General features: G+C 42.5%; 1 protein-coding gene across 9 annotated transcripts in view; it reads right to left on the bottom strand.

Moving 5' to 3' along the window:
- DOCK9 (dedicator of cytokinesis 9) overlaps nt 1-23606 on the bottom strand; it is a 989328-nt gene that overhangs the window by 647998 nt on the left and 317724 nt on the right. The gene's annotated exons all lie outside the window — the stretch shown is intronic.

Raw genomic sequence — 23606 nt, 5'->3', positions numbered from 1 at the left:
CAACCAATTCACTGAAATAATGTAATTTAAATAAAATTGATGTTGCAATACAAGAGAGGGCTTAAGGTTTGTTTGCTAACCACAGGTGAGTATTTTAAGTGCTTTTTACCTTTTTCGTTGTAACCTTAGATTCAATCTAGCTGAAGTCTGTTTTACATGGAATTTCATATATTTACTTTATGATACTGATCTGAATACTCAATCTTAGCGTTAATACCTTTGTTTTGGTGAATGCATAGTTGCAGGATAAAATTGCTACTGCAATTATTAATAGACATCAATTAAATATGATTTGATTCAATGACTGCTGAAAAATGTGTGCTCTAAAGTCTAAGGCGCACTAGAAGACCTCTAGCATACTGAATCCTAGATAAGCAAATCAACCTATATGACATGCAAATGAGGGAATCACTTTGCCTCTATGCCCGTGCCGTACTGTGGATTCGGGCGCAGAGGCAAACATTCCCCTAGGAGACACACTGAAAGTGTGCCACACTTTGGAGGCAGGAAAGGGGGTCTACATCACCCTGCAGACGGGTGTAGTCACTCACTGCACCTGTCTGCAAGGGGATCTGATTTCTCTCTACCCTCTTCAAAGTGCAGGCAGCATGCCACCTTCACTTTGGAATGCGTCACGTCTTTTAATCAGCCGCTCCTTATTTCAGTTGAATTTGCTGCGCCCAGGACAACACCAGTTTGCAGCTGCCATGGAGGCAGCACGTTCTAGGTAATTCAGTGCAGTGTCCCTGTTTGCACACAGCGCACCTTGTGAATGGTGAGCCACAGCACAAACAGGGAAAGTGCGCTGTGTATATTTATACCAAACATGGCCCCTGGTGTTTTTGGGCAAGCCATTTAGTGGGGAGGAAAATAAGGGTATCTTTCCGTCCTGAATGTCAAGTTAAAATAATCTGAATATTTATCCATCAAAATACTTTTCTCTGCACCTGATATTAGTGTACTTTCCATTAGCTCCAGTGTCTTGGTATCTTCTGCTACTGATCAGGAACTAGATATGTAGAGATGAATCCTTGGGAAAACTAAGCTGACAGAAATAAAACTAGTGGAGGTTTCCCTGACATGTCACCAAAAACACCAAAGAGCCACTGTATGAGAAGAAAATAAGCAATTTCGAAGAAAAAATTAAAACAAATCCTGCAACAGTAAATTATCCATGAGCAATAAGAATCTGAGGGGGCTTCTAGCACTGAGCCCTGAGAGATCAACAAACGAAGGCTTAGGAGATAATCCTGGTTTGGAATGCGAAATGTAATAAGCACAGGGTGCTGAACGACTTAATCAGTTTGTGTTGTGGCACCATGTGAAAAACCTTCCATCAGTGACATAAATCGAATAGATCTATTATCATGTTACAGGTTTCTACTCTATGTTAATCATTCCTGTGGATAATGCATTTGTTGCAGAGATCCTTGTGTAACACTTAATTCAAAAGTTCTTATACAGGAGCTCAGAGGCCTATATACTCTCTGCATACAGCTGAAATTAAACTGCATGAATACATTTTAATCCTTATAGGTTTTAGCACAAACCCTTGTTTAAAGTTGATAAAATGTCAAGTGGCAGTAATAACAAGTATTGTCAACAAGCATTTGCAATGCAATAGGTCTAGCATTCGCTTGAATTAGAGGTATTGGCATTGTCAATTCACAACTGGACTTTCCTTTTCACATAAATTGGTCAACCCTGCCTCATAATTTCGCGTTTTCCAGCCATAAAATTCCAGTGGCCCTACATATAACTAAAGCAATTAATTTACCTTCTTCTTATACCTACAGCAAAAAATGAAAATGTGGCTATTTACCCTACTAATTTAAATCTGCCATGCTTTTCCAATAGAATACCACTTTCACCACCCCACTATCAGAGTTGTTGGCTGGCTAACATAATTCCCCCCAAAAAAGACACAAGACAGCCATGGAGGAGTAACAAGAGAAATAAACTAGAAGGGTCACCCAAACATATTGAGTGTCGAAACAGCCATAGTGTAATAAGGATGTTAAATTGGCCTGAATTATGGGCATAATTGGAAGAAGGCGTAATTATTAAACATATACAATTATTATATAAACCTTTATCAGAAACAAACTTTTGGCATTAGACTGTAATGCTCATAACAGCCCCTATAGGACATCATAACAAAAATATTATCTGTAAGAAACATGGTCATGTAGCCATATGGTTAGCCCCAAGAAGGGATAACCCTGTTAAAACAAGAATTTGCAATGCAATGGGCCTCGTGTTTGCTCAAGTTAGAGATATTAGCGTTTTAAACTCCTAACCAGACTTTTCTTGCCACATAAACTGAAAATGAAAATATAAACAGTTTCACATATGCGAGTCGAAAGCTGCGAAGCAAACACACAAAAGGAAACAGAAGTTAGCTCACAGTGAAACGTATGGGCAAAAGTGCAATTATCTATGTAACAGGATCAATGTCACACAAAGCACAGGACTACTGCCTAGCAAGATCGTGCTGCCTACGAAAGAAAGAGAAAAAGTAGTCCAGAAACCATACAGAAAACATGGAGCCTTGTATGTTTTCAGTAGTTGGCTGGTGCACTCGAGGATGGCTAAACACCGGAAAAGGCATGACGTATGCATGCCTTTCACTAATCAAATCAAGCGAATTTTAAAAGGCAAGCCCACAAACCAACCAAAGTGATGGGTGTGGTTACCAGCCCGTATAGAGATAACAACAGGGACAGAAGGCTTTGCGCGCTCGACCCTAAAAATACAGGAGAAAGTAATGCAGTGTAACCATATACTTAGCCCCTAAAGGGCATTTTAAGGATAGCAGCCCTACTGCAATATTATTACAAACAAGGCCTTTAAAACAAAACTTCTCCCAGCTGTAAAACAAAAGTTGTAGCCAAGAAAGCTTAAAAGACACTGAATAGAGGAAGTGGATATTATTTAGGGGTCCCCACTAACCTAGTGAGGGGACCCAGAGATGAAGTAGACAGAAAGAGTGCTTTGAATGTGGTCCCATTGCCCTAGGACCACCTCAGGCTGAGTTATGAGCAAACATGTTTTCTAAAAGTAATGCCCTGCAAAGCATTATGGGGCTAGTTTTTGTGCCGCAAATATTATAGTATGTAGACTGCAATGCTCAGAACAGCCCTTACAGAGCACTACAATAAAATTAGCATTTGGAAGAAACATGGTCATGTAACCATACAGTCAGCCCTCAGAGGCAAACAAACATTGGTAAAGCCAATAGGTCTCGCTTTTGAGAACTGTCGGTCCTGTCAAAACATTTTGTTGATACAGGAAAATACACAGCAGGAATAAAATTATAATAAAAGACATGTGCATCTTGTCTATGTCTGCATACATGATGACACGTGCCCCCATGGATCATTAAACAAGCACATGTGCATGATCACGCATAAGCACTTTGAAAAAGATGCAAGTGCCTCTTTTTTTTACCAATCCAAGATAGGTATGTTAATTCTGAAAAGTAGCATGGAAGTGCCTTTTAAAGGATTAAAAAAAATAACTCTAAAATAGGACTACTGGTGGGTGGCAAAGGAGCAGTTGTTGAGGGAATCAATGGGGAGCAGGTGGGACAGGGGACCATGATAAAGTGCAACATAGGGGTCAGGGGAAGAAGCAAACAAGTAAGGAAGAGTAACACTTAACAGTAAGGGAAGCACACAAATGTGAGAGAACATGGAATGCTGGGAAGACACACGCAAAGAAGAAAACTGGAAAAAACATGCACTCTTGAGGAGCGCTTAGGCAAAAAGCAACAAGTGGTACCTTAAAAGTGAGCAGTGGAAGGCCACACCTAAAGAGGCTTACCTCTAGGAAACGGACAAACACCAAGGCAAGCCATCAATTAAGAAGCAAATAAATCAGAACTGACAAAGCAAATCAATGGTAAGCAAGATGAGGGTTTTAAGCTTACTGTAAATTCCTTGCAATCTAACAATAGGTATTTTTCAACCAGAGAGCGGGCTGTCTGGTAGGCTTGACGTAAAAAGAAGTAATAAAACCACTAAATACAGTAGTAGCTGTGTATTGATTGCTGGTGACAAAGGATTAATTGAAGAAATAATTTCTCCGTTTGGAGTCTGTCAGTACTGTGTTATGGTGCCGTGGAGATTCTGTGGGGTGAACCTATTATTTTCATTTTCAGGGAGCATCTTAAAACTCTTCTTGTACTGTACATTCTTCTGAGAAGGTACAGGTGAGAAGAGTATCTTTGTCAGAAGAATTTGATAACCGAGCCCTTTCCTTAACATGTTCAGTCTTTGTATTTCCAGACGTTCAATGTGACACCTCCATAAGGCACTTATTGCCTTTTTTTTAAGGTCATCTTCAAGTGATAGTCAGTGTAATCATCTCCCTCGTAATTGTTCCACTGATTACACAGGGCCTTTGCAGGTGTTTGCACACATACCTTAATCATTAAAACACTAAGGTATTCTTCAGACTCCATCACCTGAAATGGCAATGGACTTTGAATTTATAAACTGGTCTACCCACTGTATGCTATGTTTTGACATTTTTATCTGCAATGATCAATATTGTTTCTATTTTTCGGCTGAGCGTATGCGTACGCCCCCTTGTATACATTTAAGCCTACTTCTTCTGTGGGCTTCCAGCTATTTCCTTCGATAGTTTCAATGCAATTTAAAAATCCTTGCTTGGTAGTGGTCAGTCATTCCTCTTTGTCCCTCCTTCTGTGTGGGAGCGGGGACCAACTACTGTATAATTACGCTTTGTCCTGTTTATCTGGTCTGAAGGTGACTTTTATTTTTACTTTGTTTCCTGCTCCTATTCAGGGAAGATTCCCTTTTCATTTGCAGAGCATTCTTGCTCTGAGCTTAGCTGTAAACAAGGCTATAAATCAGGCTATTATCTTAGTCACATTCAGTCTTTGTGGGCTCTCTGCACCCTCTCTCAGCTGCCTGGCTCCCGCCCTTCCTTTACTTGGATTTTCTTTCCCAAGTGTACCTGCCTGTGGTCCCCAGGGCAGAGGGTCGCTTGTAATTGCTTATAGCCTTGGCACCCAGCTCTACCAGCAATCCTTAGAGACAGTGCCCACTTCTGCTCCATACTGGGATCCCACTCGCATCCCCATCAGTGCACCTCAGTTCACACACTCCAAGCCCCTCAGCCGACCTTTTGCCAGAACCCCACTCACGCTGTCTGCCAGAGCACCTCAGTTCTTACAGTCAGTACCCACTGCTGTTCCAGTACTGGGTCCTCAGGCGCAGCTCTATCAGTGCACCTCAGTTCACACACTCCAAGGCCCTCAGCCGTGCCAGAATCACACACATGCTGTCTTCCAGAGCACCTCAATTCTTACAGTTAGTACCAGTTCAGGGACCTCGGGCGCAGCTCCTCAGCTCATACACTCCAAGCTCCTCAGCCGTGCCAGAACCCCAAACACCCTGTCAGCCAAGCACCTCAGTTCTTACAGGCAATACACACTGCTTTTCCAGTATTAGGACCTCGGGCGCAGCTCCATCAGTGCACCTCCGTTCACACTCTCCAAACCCCTCAGTCATGCCTGAACCCCACACAAGCTGTCTGCTAGAGCACCTCAGTTCTTACAATCAGTACACATGGCTGTTCCAGTACTGGGACCTCAGGCATGGCTCCATCAGTACACCTCAGTTCACACACTCCAAGACCCTCAGCTGTGCCCGTGCCAGAACCCCACACACGCTGTCAGCCAGAGCACCTCAGTTCTTACTTTCAGTACACTCTGCTGTACAGTACTGTGACTTCAGGCGTAGCTCCATCAGTGCACCTCAGATCCGACAAGGTCACCTCCTTTCCTATACTGGGACCCCGCTCACATACACTTCCGTTACAGCAGCTCAATTCTAATATTCATACCCACTGCAAAGCCAATACTGGACCCAAAAGAGCAAAACACAGCTCAGCCCGTACACCTTAAGTCTAACATCCAACGCCACTGTCGATGGGAACCACCACAGCTTCACCAGAATCCACCAATTCGAACATTCAGTGCACATTCTTCTCAGTACTAAGGCTCACACACACACACGCCCCTCATCACTTCTGTGGTTCAGAGCAAAGCCACTCCCATGCAGGGCCCCTCTCGCAGTTTCACCAGGGCACCTCCAGGCTAACACTCAGCAACACTGGTAAGCCAATACTAGGTTCCACACATAACTCCATTAAAATACCTCACTTCTGACTTTGTATGCTCGTTACTATCCCAGTACTGCAGCCCACATACAACTCTGTCAGTGCACCTCAACCCTAACCGACAGCGCCCCATTATTCCAATATCAGGTATTACATGGCACTCCGTTGCTCATACTTCATCCGCTACCTTTCTGTTATTCCAGCACTGGGCCAGGACACAGCTCTATCTATAACCCCAATCCTGATCTGAAGTGCCCTAATATTGTTGTATTGGGGTTCACATAAAACCTTGCTAATGCACCTCCTGCTGTTCTGCAGTGCTCCCTGCTGTTCCGCACACTGACTTCCGTTTGAGGACATGGGGGAGCCAATTAAATCTATGATTAGCTGGCATCTATATTTGAGACGGTCTGTTTCACCTATCTCACTCCCTTCTTTCCTTTACTCCGTTTCCTCTCAATGTTTTCTTTCTCCCACACGTTTCTCTTTCCAGCTCTTAAAATCCACGTGAACAGTTTTGCTCTTTCTTTCAATAGTGTATTTCTACTCCTCTCTCTTTCATTTTGTTTTCCTCTTCCTGTCTCCTCTTTCAAACACGCAAAAACGTGGTTATTTCTTCCTTGTTTCATTCCTCTCTGTTTTCTTAATTGGGCGTTCATTCTTTCACAATTCTTTTCTCTTCCCCTCATTTTTTCTTTGTCTTTTTATTTGCTCTTTCCTCTGACTCAGTATGCATCCTTTCACTATTTTTAGTTACGATCTTTCTTCCTTCCATTCTCTGGTGTTTTTCTTATTTTAGTCACTTCACGTTTTACTATAAATCTGTCTTTTCCCATCTATATTTTTCTCTTTCTTTTCACAATTTTCATTAGTTTTTCTTCTTTATCTTTTGTGCGGTAGCTTTCTTCTCTTTCTTCTTTTGTCTCACACGTTTGCTCAATTTTCTACGCTTGTGTTTTCATTTTCTCGTTCTTTCTTTAATTTCTTTACGACCACTTCACTGTCTTCCTTTTGTCTGTTGTATTCCTTTCGCTTCTCTTTTTCTCCCCCATCTGCTTTCTCTCCTGAGGCCTAGTTATCAATGAAGCAACAGGTGCAGTGTAACCGGGGCACAGAGACCTACAGACCTCACTCAACTCTAATTACTGTTGTATTGTCCTACCAAAATTGCAGTCAACCATTTTCCTTTCTTACTCCAGGGTCCATGACACCGTTACTATGCCAACTGTCCTCTCCATCTTTACTCTCAACTCCCTCTTTCCTTTCACCCACCAATCCATTCCAAATAATATTTTTGTTATGGTACTTTGAGCATTACACTCTAATGCCAAACGTTTATTTTCTGATAAAGATTTATATAATAATAGTATATGTTTTAGGATAGAGGAAGAAGGTAAATGGAAGTGCTTTAGTTAAATGCTAATCTACTAGACTTATATGGCAGGAAAAGACGACATTATGAGGCAGGGTTGAACAATTTATGTGGCAAGAAAAGTCCAGTTATGAATTTACAATGCCAATAGCTCAAACTCAAGAAAATGCAAGACCTATTGCATTGCAAGTACTAGTTATTGGTATTGCTCCACATGTTTTCTTTGGTTGGTGAACAAATATGCTGCAACCACTAAATTTCCACATTTATCCGATTATTGTTGTCTCATATGTCAAGATCTGTAGGTTTTAGTGCACTAATTAATGATATACAATAAAAAATATAGTCTACTGAACACATTAGTAAGTGCACGTTGCAGCTATTTAGGGTTTATTATAAAATCGTATCCCTTTTTCCAACTTTCTAATCTGTCAATAAGCATAGTTATGTGCCTGGAGGTCCCATGACCCAAAAGCAGGCAGAGGCATTCAAAAGACGAGACCATTTATGTATTTTCCAGTTCATGAAGGTACATTAAGGCACGCATTCAGATTGTATTCCATCTGTATTTAAGTGTAAAAAAATAACTGCAACGCAAACTGGGAACCTTATTCATAATGGATGGGACTGGCCAATTCCAATCATGTCATATGACAAGCAGCAAAGAAAATAATCCAGACGACAGCTTGATTTTGATCTCTAAGAAATTGTTGCTAAAAGGAAAAGCAGCTTTAGAAGGACTGACTGTTCACCAAGTGGATATCTTCAAGAGGTTAGCTTATCAGCATGGCCCAGAGCTTCCCCGAAGGGTTGGCATCTGGTGCAAAAGAAAATAGGGCTTGGAAATGAGTTTCCGAAACGAAAGCATTCACTGCAGGCAAATCTGGCAAGCAGCACTATTGTTTCACACAATGAAAACAGAAAAGTATAACATATTCCAGATGTTGACACATTTTTCCTGTACACGGTTACTGAAGGGAAAGGTTATCGAGAGTAGGACTGAACATTAAAAGGAAGACCTTGACATTTTCCCTCCTACTGCATCCCCACCCTTGTTCGAACTATAAACATGAACATAATATCACAGAAAAAGTAAATCTAGAACATTCGCAAAAACATATCCCTTTGAACACTAACCGTGGTTACATACTGCCGCTCTCATAGAATACGAACTCCCTCACTCTGAAGAGCACATCATGTCCTGTCTCCTCCTCATGTTACCACTGACCGATGCCTAAGAAAGTTCACTTTACAGTCACTACATTTCACAAATGTGAACATCTGTATTCCATTTCCATCCTTACACTAACACAATTCTTAAATTACAATAACAGTAAATTGACTCAATTTCAACACTCAAGATGCACCACACAGCATAATTCACCCAGAGCTCTTCCAGGACACAATGAGCTATAAAAAAAACAACTCTCCTACGCATAGTAGACACACCTACTATCCACAAAAACCCTACACTGCTCTTTCTCAGGTGAGTTGCCAGATGTGCCTCTGCCTAACGACTTGAGCAAAATGTATGCTGCTCTTTCGGAAACCATCAGTTCAAATCTTGCACTATCAATCAGTTCTTGTGCTAAACATGGTGTGTAGATACTGTTCTGTGGATATAGAAAAGTTTGGACAATAAATACAAATTAAGATCTTAAAACAGTTACAGGCCGGGTGGTTTAAAACATGATAATTAATAGAATGTCCTGCGTCGGTTCTGCAGAAGCTTGAATAAGTATTTCTAATGACATTCCATTCTCCACTGAGTTTTAGCCACCTTACCAGTGGCAACATCTAAAGGAAATCTTAAATGAGTTTTTTCAAAGCAGTCACTGCTCTCACTTCTTAAATATAATGTTATGGTTTTACTAGTCTGAAACTCTTCACGTACAGCACAGCGTAGTCAGTGATCTCAGGTTAAGCAGTTGTTGTTCTGCTAACCACTGTAAAGAGGTTTTGCCTGTGTGTACTTCTTTTGAACAGTGCAGATTCAGCCGGGTTCTGCAGATGGGCAGTGTTATTGTAGGTAACCCCTAACGTTTTGCATTTTGTTGATGCCAGCTTTGATTGAAAGTGTGCTAGGGCACTGCTAACCAGGCCCCAGCATCAGTGTTCTTTCCCTAAAACTGTACCTTTGTCTCCACAATTGGCAATGCCCTGACATACAGATAAGTCCCTTGTAAATGATACCCCTGGTACCAAGGGCCCTGTGGCCAGGGAAGGTCTCTAAGGCCTGTAGCATGTCTTATGCCACCCTGGGGACCCATCACTCAGCACATGCACACTGCCTCACAGCTTGAGTGTGCTGGTGGGGAGAAAAAGACTATGTCAACACCCCCCTCAGAGTGCCATGCCCACAACCCACTGCCTTTGGCATTGGTAAGTCACCCCTCTGGCAGTCCTTACAGCCCTAAGGCACGGTGCACTATACCACGGGTGAGGGCATAGCTGCATGGGCACTATGCCCCTACAGTGTCTTAGCCAATTCTTAGACATTATAAGTGCAGGGTACCCATAAAGAGTATGGTCTGGGAGTTTGTCAAACACAAACTCCACAGTTCCATAACGGCTACACAGTGAGTACTGGGAAGTTTGGTATCAAACTTCTCCACACAAGAAATCCAAACTGATGCCAGTGTGAGATTTATTGAGAAATGCACTTAGAGGGCATCTTAGAGATGCCCCCTGCATGCCAGCCCAACTGCTAGTGCTAGGCTGACTGGTCTCTGCCAGCCCGCCACTTCCAGACTAGTTTCTGACCACAATGGGTGAGTGTCTTTGTGCATTCTGTGACCAGGAACTAAGCCTGTCCTGGGTGGAGGTGCCTCACACCTCCCCCTGCAGGAATTGTAACACCTGGCGGTGAGCCTCAAAGGCTGAAGCCTTGTGTTACAACGCCCCAGGGGACTCCAGCTAGTGGAGATGCCACCCCACCCAACCCCTGGACACAGCCCCAACTTCTGGCGGCAAGTCTGGAGGGAGGAGGCACAAGGAGGGTGCAGCCACCCTCAGGGACAGTAGCCAGTGGTTACTGTCCTCCAACCCTAAACACAGCCCTAAATCTAGTATTTAGGGGCGACCTTGGACCTAACAAGGAGGACTGCTGACCTGAAAACCCCACAGAGAAGAAGGAGACGACAACTGCTTTGTCCCAGCCCTACCGCCCTGTCTCCAGATTCAAAGAACCTGCAACAGCGACGCATCCAGGGGGCCCAGCAACCTCTGCCGACTCAGAGGACTGCCATGCAAATCCAAAGGACCAAGAAACTCCCGTGGACAGCGGCTCTGTCCAAAGAAAGAAGAAACCATCTTTAAATGGACTCTCACCTCACTCCTGAAGCGTGAGCCCCCACCACTTTGCACCCGATGCTCCCGGCCTGTGTTCAGAGAAACCAACACCACAGAGAGGACCCCCAGGCGACTCCATGAGACGACCTCCCTGCACCCCCATGACGACACCTTCAGAGAGAATCCAGAGGATCCCCCTGACCGCGACAGCTTGGTAACAAAGAACCCGATGCATGGAAGAGGCACTGCACCCGCAGCCCCCAGGCCCGAGAGGAACCAACTACTGGTGTAGGAGTGACCAGCAGGCGACCCTCATCATTGCCCAGTCGGTGGTTGGGCTGAGAAGCCCCCCTGTGCCCTGCCTGCATCGTCAGAGTGACCCCCGGGTCCTTCCATTGAATCCAATACAAAACAAGACGCCTTGTTTGCACACTGCACCCGGCTGTCTCTGTGCCGTTGAGGGTGTATTTTGTGTGCCTGTTTGGGACCCCCCCAGTGCTCTACAAAACCCCCCTGGTCTGCTCCCCGAGGACGCAGGTAACTTACCTGCTAGCAGACTGGAACCGGAGCACCCCTAGTCTCCATAGGCACCTATGTTATTTGGGCCCCTCCGCATCTGACTGGCCCCGTGTTGCTGGTGCTGGGTGTTTGGGGTTCACTTGAACCCCCAATGGTGGGCTGTCTATGCCCCCAAGACTGAACTTGTAAGTGATGTACTTACCTGACAAACTAACCTTTACTTACCTCCCCCAGCAACTGTTGAATTTTGCAGTGCCCACTTTTAAAATAGCTTATTGTCATTTTATGCTAAACTGTGTACATTACTGTTTTAATTCAAAATTCTATATTTACCTATGCCAAGTCCCTTACAATTTATGTACTTACTTGAAATCTGAATCTTGTGGTTCTAAAATAAATAAAATAATATTTTTCTATATAAAAATCTATTGGCCTGGAGTTAAGTCTGAGTGTGTGTTCCCATTTATTGCCTGTGTGTGTACAACAAATGCTTAACACTACCCTCTGATAAGCCTAACTGCTCGACCACACTACCACAAATAGAGCATTAGTATTATCTATCATTGCCACCATCAGCCTCTAAGGGGAACCCCGGGACTCAGTGCACACATCTCAGTTTAAAATAGTTTATACAGAGCCAGCTTCCTACAGTTATATTATGTTATGAAGATTTGTAGAGTAAAGCTTATCACCCTTGAGGGCATCCAGACACCAGCAGAAGCACAGGTCAGGAGGTGCTCCTAGTTGAACATCCAGGTCTTCAGCTTCTTGCAGATGTTGAGGGGTGGAGTGGTGGACCGGATATGTAAAGGGAGTATGTTCCAGCTTTTGGCCAAGATTAAGGAGAAAGCGTAACCCCCTGTGTTGCTTCTGCATATGTGGGAAATTCGTGCAAGGCAGAGGTAAATGGAGCATAGGTTTCGGGGAGGGGGCTGTTAGAGTTGGAGTCGGTCATGGAGGTAAGGCTGGTCCTGTGATGTGGGGAGCTTTTTTTTAGGTGTGGGTGAGAAGTTTAAATATGCAGAAAACAGGATGGTGAGCCAGTCCAGTTCTGTGAAGTAGGGCATGATGAGTGCCCTTCCAAGGATGTTGAGGATGAGTCTGGTGGCGGTGTTCTGGATGGTTTGGAATCTTTAAGTGAGAAAGGCTGGATTTGGACGGACAAGGGTGCTGGTCCTTCACAACAGGGGAATGTCCAACCATCCTGGTGAATCCAAACCACAAAGGAACCATGTTCACATTTTGGGAAACACCTTCCAAAAAGTCAACAGGAGATTCAACCAAAGGATATGGCCTTGGGACAGCAGGCAGCATCCATCTCTTAATGGGGGTGGGGCTAATCGCTAAAACCATACTTCACCAACCAACAGTATAGAGAGCTGCCATTCACTGAGGATTGGAATGGGCAAGGGAGGTGAATGAGAATTCACCATATATAAAGAACAGCTTCCAACAATATGGGAGGAGTGCCGGTATCATAAGAAGTGTATTTAAGTCTTTTGTTCTCTCTCTGCAGGGAGGAAATTAGTCTGCTCAAAAAGATTGGTTGGGTGGGGGTGGAGGACATGGCAGCATGACAGAAGGTATACCAAAGGATTCCTTTAGCTCTCTCTTGTGAGTACTGGGAGTAATGGGATACCTTCAAAAAGGGTATACTATGACTATCTGAGAACTGCATGTTTAGTAGAATTCTGAAAGAAGATAGTAAGTCTAAAAAATGTTAATTTCAAAAGTCACACTTATGAATATTTGGTATCCTATTATTTATGTGGTGAGTTGCTAGCAAGCAGCAGGGAAGTACAAAAGCATGTAATGCCCCATCTTTTGTTATGCAGTACATATTTTCAAATGCACAATACATAGCCTAATTTAATTCAAATGATTTTTAATTGGAATGTCTCCAAAGCTTTTACCAATAGCAACTCTGTGCAATTATTATTTTTAATGTTTTTATTGTCATTTTAAATTTTAATAACCCCAAATAATGAAAACATACTGTAGCATTCACCATTATTTGAGAAAATTGTATGTCCGTGTCCAACCAACACGCTGGATTAATAAAGCACAACCCTATACCCTAAACTGAGTTTGTTCACTAAGACTAGAGTAGTGATAGCTACCATTCAGATATCTGGCAATGGGTTTCACATTAAACTGAGATCATGCTCAGTTAAAGACAGTACAATAAATAACATTGAATCAATTTATACTATAACACCCTACCAACCTAAAATACTTCTATTCTGCTTCACAATCCTTAACCTACTAATAAAAATATTCCCACAGGAAAAATAAGACCTAAAAATGACATTGTAAATTGCTCTCTCAATTTCGCAGTCCATTTTAAATCACTGCCCAACACTTCCTTGCTACAGAAGGAGCAATGTAACTTCCCCAGTGGTTAGTAATCAATTCCAAAGTCGTGGAGTTTGCCTCATGGATGTTAAATACCGGGAAGTTAATCTTGTCTCTATCCTTATTGCCTATATAAGTGAAGATTTTGTCAACTTCAACAGGGATTTCTGGCATTGACCCTCAATTTCATCCCCATCTTGAGCCCCATTCATATGAAAGACTTTTGCCCCATACAACAATTTGATTTGGACCACTGCACTAGCACAGTGAAGAGTGGCACTAGGTTGGGTCCACCATAACCTCTTCTAAATTCACACAGCCCTACAATAGTTACTAATGCACAAGATTATAAAATATATGAACGTGTTTTTCTAACTTAGATTTGCTGAAAAGTGCACAAGAATGTCTATAAGAGTTGACTTCGTCCACCATTGTATGCCCTAAATACCATCAAAACAAATGCTTCCTTGGCCCTAATACCATCATATTGCCACTTCTTGCGCTTGCCTCTGAGGATCCAAGTTACAACTGCAGTAATAAACTCTTGGCTAGACTACATCTATGTACAACTGAGAGCTCCTGCCTTCCTTCCATGTTAGCTTCAGTTAATTTAAATTGTTGCCACCAAATCCTTGTGTACCTGCAATCATGAGATCACATGACTCTGGACCTTCAAGCCCTTCACGGGCTCTCCGTCCCAGACAAAACTACTTCAGTGCCCTGTGTCATGCAAGTGGCATTTTACAGCACTCTTCAAATATTTGAGCAAATCAATATTCACTTAACCAGGAACCTGAGTTCAAAGACAGAACCTTCTGGAAATATCCCTGGGTTCCTAAAGCCTTGCATGGAGTCTGCAGCATTTTCATTATGCAGCACCAACATTAGGAACATCCTTCTCACCTAATTAAGTAAGCTCATAAGCCAACTTGAATCCTGAACAAATAATAGGAAGGGTGGGAGGTGCTAGTCTTCCAGGCTGCTTTAGGCGCAGTGGAACAGGTACTAGCAGAAGGACTGTGTATGAGGGACAGTGAATGATACCCTTCTTTGCCGGTCCCCAAAGCTGAGACCCCCAAAGGCTCTGCATACTTTAACCCGTAGCCTGTTTTCCAACATGCACCCAACAGGCTGATATGTTGGGGGCATATAAAGAATTATTGTCTTACCAGGAGGCCATTTTGAAAGGATTCAAGGACCCCCAAACAGGCCAATTTTAATGACATATTTAGCTCCATGGAGTTGAGGAGCCCAACTGAGTGGCCAGCAATGGTATGATTTGTACTACAGGAAATAAACAATGGCAGAAGTTATTTCTACAAGGTCCTTAGGTTGCAAGGAAGGAGACAACGATGGGGGCTGTCACTTCAGGGCATTCTTTGCCCTCTTCAGAGATCATCGCAATATGGCTCTAACATTAAGCAAATATGCCTCAACGTGCTAAAATGCAAAAGAAACACAACTGCGATATTAGAAGTATTAGAAAGGTTATTTATTATGATTGGTTTGTTTCTTCTATAAAGACTACAAGTTCAACCTCAAAATCCACAACGTCAGTTAACCAAAGTAGCATTTGTTCTTAGAAATAAATGTGTCTGCCACTTGAATGCAATGCTAAAATTTGATTTAGGTGCATTGATTGTCCTGGTATTAAGAAAAACCCATCGATCCAATAATGCATTAAAGCAATGAGGTGGCCGATAATACATTTAAAGTAGCAAAATCTACCAGCATTAACAAAAAGAATGGTCTAATAAATTGAAATATATACAGGGAGTGCAGAATTATTAGGCAAGTTGTATTTTTGAGGATTAATTTTATTATTGAACAACAACCATGTTCTCAATGAACCCAAAAAACTCATTAATATCAAAACTGAATATTTTTGGAAGTAGTTTTTAGTTTGTTTTTAGTTTTAGCTATGTTAGGGGGATATCTGTGTGTGCAGGTGACTATCACTGTGCATAATTATTAGGCAACTTAACAAAAAAAATATATATACCCATTTCAATTATTTATCATTACCAGTGAAACCAATATAACATCTCAACATTCACAAATATACATTTCTGACATTCAAAAACAAAACAAAAACAAATCAGTGACCAATATAGCCACCTTTCTTTGCAAGGACACTCAAAAGCCTGCCATCCATGGATTCTGTCAGTGTTTTGATCTGTTCACCATCAACATTGCGTGCAGCAGCAACCACAGCCTCCCAGACACTGTTCAGAGAGGTGTACTGTTTTCCCTCCTTGTAAATCTCACATTTGATGATGGACCACAGGTTCTCAATGGGGTTCAGATCAGGTGAACAAGGAGGCCATGTCATTAGATTTCCTTCTTTTATACCCTTTCTTGCCAGCCACGCTGTGGAGTACTTGGACGCGTGTGATGGAGCATTGTCCTGCATGAAAATCATGTTTTTCTTGAAGGATGCAGACTTCTTCCTGTAGCACTGCTTGAAGAAGGTGTCTTCCAGGAACTGGCAGTAGGACTGGGAGTTGAGCTTGACTCCATCCTCAACCCGAAAAGGCCCCACAAGCTCATCTTTGATGATACCAGCCCAAACCAGTACTCCACCTCCACCTTGCTGGCGTCTGAGTCGGACTGGAGCTCTCTGCCCTTTACCAATCCAGCCACGGGCCCATCCATCTGGCCCATCAAGACTCACTCTCATTTCATCAGTCCATAAAACCTTAGAAAAATCAGTCTTGAGATATTTCTTGGCCCAGTCTTGACGTTTCAGCTTGTGTGTCTTGTTCAGTGGTGGTCGTCTTTCAGCCTTTCTTACCTTGGCCATGTCTCTGAGTATTGCACACCTTGTGCTTTTGGGCACTCCAGTGATGTTGCAGCTCTGAAATATGGCCAAACTGGTGGCAAGTGGCATCGTGGCAGCTGCACGCTTGACTTTTCTCAGTTCATGGGCAGTTATTTTGCGCCTTGGTTTTTCCACACGCTTCTTGCGACCCCGTTGACTATTTTGAATGAAACGCTTGATTGTTCGATGATCACGCTTCAGAAGCTTTGCAATTTTAAGAGTGCTGCATCCCTCTGCAAGATATCTCACTATTTTTGACTTTTCTGAGCCTGTCAAGTCCTTCTTTTGACCCATTTTGCCAAAGGAAAGGAATTTGCCTAATAATTATGCACACCTGATATAGGGTGTTGATGTCATTAGACCACACCCCTTCTTATTACAGAGATGCACATCACCTAATATGCTTAATTGGTAGTAGGCTTTCGAGCCTATACAGCTTGGAGTAAGACAACATGCATAAAGAGGATGATGTGGTCAAAATACTCATTTGCCTAATAATTCTGCACTCCCTGTAGTACTAAAATATACTGAAAGACTAGGCAATCATAAAAATAGCAGATAATCATACACAAAGCTCTTAGTTTGCAAGGACACAAAGAGTGCCTGCGTGGATCGAATACATTTAGCAAAGAAACAACTTAACAGGGTAGCCCCTGTTTGCAATGCGTTTATCACCCGATCAGCATGGATTTGGGAAGACAGAAGTGTAAAAATGAAATGTGAAAGAAAAATCACAGAAACCGTTTAATAAGTTGACATCATAAAGACAACCTTGGCATGGGGAGTGAGAGTGTCAGACATCTGTCAAACTTATGAAGACAGCGCTACCAATAGTAAAACAAGCATTTGCAATGCAATGGGTCTCACGTTTGCTCGAGTTAGAGCTATTAGCGTTGTAAATTCCTAACTGGACTTTTCTTGCCACATAAATTGAAAATGAAAAGTAAAACAGTTGACATAAGCATGTCAACAAAGTGTAACCCTCTGCCATGAGCGCGAGCACGAAGGAGAGACACAAAAGGAAAAAGAAGTTTGCTCACAGTCAAACATATCGGCAAACATGCAATTATCCATTCAACAGGGTCGATGGCCAAGGCGGTAAGAAAACTGACCCCATAAAGAGACAAACGTAAAGCATTTACCAAGTGTAACAAAGGATTTTTGAAAGGCAAGCCCATGAACGCATTATGGTGCTGGGTGTTCGATGGGCGTGGTTAGAAGCCCACAGATAGATTACAACACATCAGAGCGCTTGGGCGCTTGACCTAAATGGGCTCAGCATGGCGTTATATTAGCAGCAGTTTGCTGTAAGGAAAAAACACACCCATTTTCATTCGGACGGATTCTCTTTAGCTAGACCTTCACAAACAGAATAGTGGAGCAACAAAACTCCAACACAATTTTAAGATGTAAATCGTTCAATCTACAAACTATGAGATAGGAGATCCCAACCACTACTCTCTTCAATCTGACAGGATGTTAGGCTCCAGTCGCACAACCATGGAATACTCATGTGCCTACCTAGAAATAAAGTGATTCCATGAACGAATTTTGGCTGCTTTAACCTTCAGTATGCTCTTAAAGGAAGGATATGACCCATAGAGAAAAGTTACAGTTCCAGGGCACTAACACCCCTTTCTGTTCAATACTATGAGAACAAGACAACTCTTGCCCTTGAAGAACAACTTGAGTTGCCTAAAGTTGTGTCTAAGCCACTTCTGAAAAGAAATGTCCTGCCTCCGAGTATATTCTAAACAGCAGGCCTCCTCTTTGGCCAACATTTAGTCTGGTGTATCAGGGAATGGTCAATTTTAATGGATCAGGGAAATGTGGCATGGCAAATGGTCGAGAATGAGAGAAAAATGTTCAGGGCAACAGAAGTGAAGACAAGAAAGATCAAAACAAGTGCTTTCACTACAGTCTTCTAAAGAAAGTGATCCGCTACTCCATCCTTGCAAACCGACCTTAAGATACAAAGGGATGGTATATTTATTTAGCCAGTTAATGTGTTAAGAGCCAAAAACAGGGATCTCAGTATATTACAGACATGCACACATCCTGGGGAGATCAGCTGTGCAAGTAACTAAAGATAGGTAAATTCATATTTCCAGGGTGCAAAAGATTGTGAATTGAAAGTGTTTTCGGCAAAGCTTTAAAATTTTCTCGACAAGTTTAGAATGTGCATCATGGGATAATATTCAATTTAATCTGTAGAAAACACGGAGAGAAAGAAAGACAGAGTTGGAAAAGCAGCAAGAAAAGTGTGTGTTTGAAAAGGAAGAGTGGGGAAATGTGTATGTATGCAAGTATAGAGAATAATCCTGACATCAACGCAGACTGACGCAAAGGAAGAAAAATTAGATAGTCCCTCTGGCTTAACATAAGAATCTTAAACTTGACATACAGAAACCCAATACTCATTCCTATTGCAAAAGGAATGCAGGTTTCGGGTTGAGATACTGGCCAAACTAACAACATAGTTTGAGCAAGCTGAAAACCAGAAGCATCCTCTGTGCAGTGCAGACACGCAGCATCACTGATAACATTATGGTAAACCTCCTTACAACAGGCATTAACTTAACAAAGCAAATAAAGTCAATATGCATGACAGTAGTACATATGGGAAAGAACAAAATTTAGGGTCAGGTTCTTCCCCCGCTTCATTTACAGACAATTGAAAATCTACATGTCTATGCCACTGGCAATGCCTGTGTCACTGGGTCTTGGTTCAGAAGCTTTTAACACATCCAAACAAGAATAAGAAAAGAAAGAAAACTATGCAATATCAACTGATTGCCAGTGACCATAAAAATTAGAAAGTGCAGAATGACGTCATCCTATGAATAGCTGTACAGCATAAAGGATCACTTGAGCGATGGACCAGATGCCAATCTATGGAACCTCTACACCATCTGCAACCTCAAAGATTTCTTCCTACAAGAGGTGCACAACGGGAGAGGGGCACGATGTCTGCTGGGAAACGTCTGCCCCCTGATGAACAAGCAATGTAATGTCTTTTGGCAAAAGATTTAGATGCTTGCAGCCCAGTCACTGATTTGCAACGACAGGGAAGATATTCATATGATTCATTTCTTTGGACACCACTGATGGTGACTGATGGTGACTTCTCGACCTCTGACCCAGGAATTGCACCAGCGACCCCTCTCCCTGGAGACAAATACAGTCAGATTTACAACCATTGAGGACGCTGCCACCTCTCCCCCTTGCCATGTTGCCTCTTACATAAATGGGAGTGTGTCAGGTGGGGGTGGGGACATTCTTTTTCACTGATCTATTAATTTTTGTAAAGCAGAATGGGATCACCTGGATGGTTTTTTGGCAGACGGACTCAACAAAAACAAATCACAACGATAAAATTTAGGTATTCAACTTTTTCAGAACGAAGGTTCATCTCTATGAAAAACAAAAACATTTCTGTTCGCTTCTGCTCTTCTTTTAAAATATTGAGGCAAACGGAAATGAATCACTTATTTGCAATGAACTCAACACCACATTGGAACTAAAAAGATTCCATATGTAGCATCTGAGAGAACTATGGCATTATAGGGGTTTACTTATAATTTAGCAGATGCAGGCCCAACAATTAAAATTTAGTTTATGTCCCCTCTGGCCTATTAAGAGTTTATACATTTGCAAACACTCAAAATAGGGTGGCCGAGACATCTGCCACGTTTTGGATTAAGTCCTGTATTTGCCAAATTGTAAATAAGCCCCATAGTCTTTCCTCAGGCTCTTTGCTGGAATGTTCAGTGTTGTACCACCTTGTTCCACTGTGATATCCCTATATCCATATATACACATGATAGTTAGATACCAAGGGTAAGGGCGGAGGGTGTGTTGCCAAGGGACAGGATCGAGCTGATCAACTCCCACTTCAGCCACTGGTCCCAAGCTTATCATTGATGTGGACTGCAGCAAAAGGAGATGATAAAAGATTTCACTTATAAAGTCCATATTAAAGTTACAGGGTAAGTCTGTCCCAGAAGGTCCGTTAAGGTGGCACCTAGTCAATCGCTCTGTTCATGGATTTGGATTACATGATGACCCATATGTCAATCAGACAACCAGAAAATGTTGCTTTATAGCTTCTGAGTTCTTGCTCTGTAACGGACATTAGTGGTTCTGTACACCCTTATCCATCAATCAAAAGAATTCTACCAATAGGAGGTAGTGGCCAAAAACTGATCTATACAAGAAACTTCAACCACACTAGAGAAGCTTCTGCAGCCAAGATCCATCCCCTGAAAACATAACTCTACGGGTTTCATAAAGGATGGCAACTCCCCAAACTAGTGGTTCCATAAAGGTGGCAACTCCTCCAATCCCTATTTAAAAAGGGTAGAATCACAAGGCACACATTAAATAAATTAAGCTGGTAAAGAAGGCTTCACTAAAAACAATTTGTCTTCTGAGGGGCACATTGCTATATGTTTATAGGCAAAGCCTCAGAAGCAAACTAGGCCAGCTGATGATACATATGTAAACTAATGGAACTTGAAGATGTTGGTAAGGTAGTGAACTTCCTTGACTATGGGAAGCCTTTGGGAGAAGTGATCGAATAAACCTCCACAGACTCTAATACTGGAGATATCGCCGGCACTGCTCTTGCACATTTCTGTACAGAGATCACAAAAGCTCTGGCATTGACACAGACAATACAAGAGGAATGAGGACCTCTCTGGAGGACAGAAAAAAGTGCATTATGACAGAGATCAGTGGGAGCAGAAGCTGAGGCCGTATTCCTTTTCAGAGGCCAGTAAGCCAGCAACTGTGTTTCAGGTACGTGGATTGTGCCACCCACATAAGCAGCCCCTTACATATTTTTAAGTCGTAATTTCTGATCTGAAAGGAGTGGCATTGTCATGTTTGGTATAGCTGGAATGGTAGTGAGAAGTCCTGCTTACTGGTGAAGTTTGTTTTAACATTACTATTTTAGAAAGGCCACTTTTAGAAAGTAGGCATTTCTCTGCAATTACTGTTCAGTGCTTTACAGCCTGTCTCCAATCCACGGTTGGCCTGTGCTGATTAACAGCTCAATGTGTAGTCCAACTAGACAGCCATGAACACAGGACATTCAGCTGCATTCATCTACATACTGATGGATTTTCCTGGGCATGAAGGGTGGATGGACTCTCATTTACACTTCAAAGGCTAGTGACCTGACCTCGCAAAAAGGACGGATACACCCAACCCCTCACAGATCACATGACAGACAGGACTGGTTTGAAAGGGGAACTAGTGCACTACAAAACCACTCTTACGAGTCTCCTCCACTTCAAAGGCACATTTAGGTATATATACTGGGTCTGTGGCTCCCTAAAATCAGTCACTTCTGGACCTACAACTGGACTATGTCAAAAAGACTGCAGTGCTGCCCAAAGCACTCATGTGGACTGCTTTTCTGGAAGGACTGCCCTCCTGCATGCTGCTCCCCGAGTCCGCTGGAAGGACTCGCCTTCCCCCCACAGGTGATCTCCAAGGGCTTGCCTCCTGTTAAGTAGTCTCAGGGCCATCATAGTATTCACCTTAGGGTGAAAATCCACCGCACCAGAAAATTGACGCAACACCTGCAGAATCGATGCAGCGACTGTCTCGCATCTGAAAATCCGACACACCGCCTGCAGAATAGACACAGCACTTATTTCATCATCACAGCACGTTTTGATTTTCCACACATCGTCCCTGGGCATCATTTTGTTACTGCACCGCAGTAAGGAACCAAGGCTGCATGACCGGGAATCGATGCATCACCCTTCCTATGAGGAAAGAATCTACCCAACGCTTTATTTTCTGATGCCTTGCCCCCTCTGCGGTCCTGCAGCATTGTTATTTTTGATGCATCCAAGGTTCCGTGAGTTAAAGAGATACATTAATTGATTCCTAAGGATTAAGACTTAGTTAAACCTTTAAAAAGTGATATCTTGACTTATGCATATTGGATTTTTGTCGTTTTAGTTTTGTTTTACTCAGATGAATATTATCAATTTTTCTAAACTGGCATGAAGTACTTTTTGTGATGTTTTCATTGGTTTACTTTATGAGTTATTGCATAAATACTTTACACATTGCTTCCTAAATTAAGCCTGCCTTAATCTGTGCCAATCTACCGGAGGGTGAGCACAGGATAGTTTAGGTTGTGTTTTGACTTACCCTCAGCAGGATTGTGGTCCCTACTTGGGCAGGCTGCATAAATCTGCCAGCTAGAGTAGAGACCCAATTTCTAACAGCGTGTAAACATCATAACTGTCCATTCAAATGGCACTGTTTCAAAGAAGCGTAAGCAAGTGGGCAAGCTAACAAAGGTGCAAAGTCTAAGAAGCTTCCTTCGGGACAAAAGAGCAGCCAGTAGAAGTGCCACAGTTTTCAGCGTTTTGGGGAATCACCACGAAACAAGCAGAATGTAAAAACAAACAGTTGTAAATGACACACTCAATAAGGCCGCAAAGTCACATACACTGATGTAATGTGTGTGGTGAAAAGAGGAATGATACATTCTGGGTATGTGCATGAGAAGAGGAGTTCAAGGATTTTGTGTGGTCGGGGATCTGAGGGTACCTTTGTACCACCATGACTTTCACTAATATAAGCAAAAGCAGAATGTGTTTAGAGTCTTATTTTTTTTTTACAGTCTTTATCTCCCTATAGAAACCAGATGAGCTGTTAAGGGCTCAGTTTGGAGTTTAGGAGGTGTCCTAAGTTTAAGAGATTAACATAGGCACGTCCCCTCCTTCTCCCTATTCTTGTGGAGGCTCGAGGAGGGATGTGGGGGAAATAAAGTGGTATTCAAGAATGCAAAACATTTTAAAAAGGTGCTACTTGTGTGGAGGAAAACACATCCTTTGATTTGTGGAGCTCTGTAAGAGTGCACTTCCCATATTTTTTATTTTATTTATTATTTCAGTCATGGTGCAAACGAAGGATCTGTTCACCAGAGAATATGGGTTCAGCTTACCCCATGTAGAAGGAGAAAACAAGAACAAGTACAACATTTCTGCACAGATTATTTATGCACAGCCTACTCACTTTAGGGGAATTCAATGCAATGAATGTTAGAGTCAGATACCAACCATCATTCTA

This window comes from Pleurodeles waltl, chromosome 8, assembly GCF_031143425.1.
Source record: "Pleurodeles waltl isolate 20211129_DDA chromosome 8, aPleWal1.hap1.20221129, whole genome shotgun sequence".
In the NCBI taxonomy this organism is placed as follows: Eukaryota; Metazoa; Chordata; class Amphibia; order Caudata; family Salamandridae; genus Pleurodeles; species Pleurodeles waltl.
Note: the sequence above shows the minus strand (reverse complement) of the source record. Positions and strands in the feature narration are given on the sequence as shown.